The sequence below is a fragment of the Adelges cooleyi genome, unplaced genomic scaffold, assembly GCF_023614345.1.
Source record: "Adelges cooleyi isolate 19-005CV unplaced genomic scaffold, UGA_ACOO_1.1 ACOO_flye_CR_arks_rails_tigmint_CR_PRNA_2, whole genome shotgun sequence".
NCBI classification, from domain to species: Eukaryota; Metazoa; Arthropoda; class Insecta; order Hemiptera; family Adelgidae; genus Adelges; species Adelges cooleyi.
This window is the reverse complement of record NW_026095860.1, coordinates 8935431-8938786: the sequence shown is the minus strand read 5'-3', so window position 1 is coordinate 8938786 and position 3356 is coordinate 8935431.

Here is a 3356-nt window from a genome sequence, read left to right as displayed (position 1 = left end):
AAAACCACGACGCGCAACACTGATCAATGATTTTCTATAGCCGCCTCGATCAAATTGTCTTAAGAATATAGTGTGCACAGCGTTCGATTCGGATCAATAGCGAACCAAGCGACGTTTGGATTGTGAAATAAATCCGGGATTGCCACTGGATAAAGGAAATCGTAGCTGTAAGTATAATATTGTGTACCTAATGTACATATTTATTAGCGCCGGGACGTCAAGAACGGCAGTAGGGCAGACGCAGACTAATCGGTTCTATAAAAAAGCGTATCTCCGACTGATTAAAAAAAAAAAAAATCATAATAATACATATATTATTACATGTAAAATTAACGCATTAATACAAATGACTAGATTACGGTCCGGGTAATTGTTTTTTTTCGATAATAATCTATTTTTAAACATCCGAGCTTTCTTCTTGACTCATATCCGCGACCCTAACACTTGGCCGATCCTTCGGTTATGATAAAAGGATATTTGTTACTGCGCGGATACATAAGTCATGATGCAGATTATTTTAACGCAAGGTCCTTGCATTAAAATAATACGTTGGCTACAAGTAAAACGGGTTTGATTGGCATGGATACAGAACATATAGACTAGATTGTTAACTATGGATAAGCAGTGAACCAAATGAATAGCTTCAATGAATTTCTTCTATATTTTTACGGGAGAAATGTGTTTCACTGGTAAAATTTATCTGTACAAATTTAACAAATTTATTTAAATGGTTGATCTGATCTAATACATTAATAGAGTTAATAAAGTTTATTTTACGAGTTTTTAAAATAAAATATTACAAATTAGTATTTACTAGAACTGGTAATAGCAACAAAATACTATTACATTAAAAAAGTTGTAATTTTCTATATTATTTATTATATTTTATTATACTAATTATATATTTGTATGCATTCTTTGTAGGTATGCCAGTCTATATATTACAACAGCCAAAACATGATTGGACTTTCCTCAATAGAGATATTTAATAATGACTATTAATAATTTAACTATAATTTGTGCAAGTTTTGTACGTCTCATTAATATTCATTATTATTTTCTATTTTTTCTGCTAGTTTGGGTCCAGTTTACAAACAACACATATTTTTACTAGGTATAAACAACTCGAAGGCTGCCGCTACATAATATTTTGTATAAATACCAGTTAGAGAACAGTTCCGGGACTCAGATGCATAAGCTCATGTACTTGTATACGCTAAGATTATAATAATTATGACTTGAAAACCAATTCGATATGCGTTTGCTCTTCGACGAGGTTAGCTGACAACATGTGGTGCCCCTAATACTGCCATTTTATCTCTTCGCAAGAAATTGGGAAGGACCCGGAAAATGAAAAACTTACCTAGCAGGTATAGTTTATTCCAGACGGTGATATTGAATTAAGTCCCAAATATTAAATTGAGTTCCACGAATATTTTTAGGTTGTCGGAATTGAGTCCAACAAATAGTTTTTGGTTGTTTGAGTTGAGTCCCTTTAGCTTATTAGCATATCCAGGAGACACCGCGAGGAGGTTGGCTGATTAGTCTCCCAAAAATGTGTTTGCTTGCTTACACTATTCATAAATGGTCAAAAAAAATAATTTTTAAAAATAATTAAAATAATGTCGACATTTAAATAGTTGCTGGTAAAAATTTAAATGAAACCGATTTCAAATAGTCAAATCTGCTAATTTCTTTATTTTGATATTTGATAATCTGCTACCGTAAAAATTGTTCTTTTTCCAATGTTTTTTTATATGGTTTTGTTGCATTGCTTCGTATTTTTATGTAGGTATCTGGCTATATGCCCTGAAGAGTGTCAACAAGAATAAAAATATTCGGATGTCCTGGGTGAAACAATGCATTTAATTTTGCATGAAAACTTTCACAACTGTTAGTTGTCCGATTAGAATTTGCTGACAAATCACACCAAATTTTTAAGGGGAAACTGTCAAACTTCATTGTCAATGTAATTATCTAAAATGTAATCTGTGAAACTGCCAATTTTATCATTATCATATGGTTCACCATCAAATCTTCCGTGAAAAATTCAGCTACGTCATTTTCGTTTAAAAATGGCAATCCGAAAAAGCACTTGAGATATTTACTTTTCTCAGAATTAGACTTATATTCCTTAGACAGACCCAACTTCTGAATTTTTCGCCAACATCATTATTTGGGACTCAATTCAGTATAGTCCGTCCAAATTCCCTCCTAATAATAGCAAAGGAGACTATGCTTACGATCTTATCTACGTAATCAATTCAAACATTTATTTTTGTTAAAATGCATTTTATTCTAAGGCAATTTTCATGAATTAGAATACATGACTTTAAAATATTTTACTATTGTAACAGTCTAGCTGTGCCTACCATTAATTGTTCATAGTAGTACGCCAAACAAAATTATAATTATAAACAAACATACAAACATAAATTACATTAAATCACTCGGTGTAAAATAGCTTATTACAATTTTAATCATCGAAAATAGTAAACTATAATAAAATCAATTTTCGATTCTGATTAAAAAAAAAGTATACTATTTGAAGTACAATTATATATTAGCGATGGTGACAATGAAGCAACCAAACTGGCGTAACTTTTTTTTACCAAAATCCTTTTTGTGAGCTTAAAGGGTTTTAAAAAGTCTGAACATCTAAGGCCCTGTTATATTGTGGGTTTAGAATAAGAACTGAGCAAAAAATAAAAATAAAAAAACTGAACGTCTAAGCTAGGTGAAAATTCAAAATAATTAACTTAGTTCATTTGCTCAAACCGACTGCACAAAAATACCTTAAATTAGTTTGCGCAGTTTAACTAAACGTTTAAACCCACCTTTGTGGATTATATTACTTAAAATGCTTAATCTATCATCGATTTGAAAATGATTGACACTCTTACACTGGAATACAATTATCATAATATAGTTGAGATTGAAGAGTTTGTCATCATATAGCACAAATCAGATCGAAGACGTAGAAAATTACATGTACAACGTTCCACACTACGGTATTATAATAATTATATTTTGCGTTTTGAATGTGAGTAGTGACTATAGGCAACTCGGTAATAATTATTATATCATCCTGTCTGTGATGTCTGAAAACCGAAATAGATCTATACGAATTTGACGCTTTAAGAGCGATCCGGTTTTACAATGGTTTCGACTTGCAGGCAAGTCCTACTTAATTCGACGGACGGCGTGGAATTTCATATTTTCAGTTGATTTTTGTCGAGAAATCTGAAGATACGGTTGCTTGTTTAGCCGGATAGAACGGCGGCTTGTTGATCATCGATGGTGGGGCGCACGTCGGATGAACTCCACGCTAACGATGGGTTTCGGGCAGACCCAGA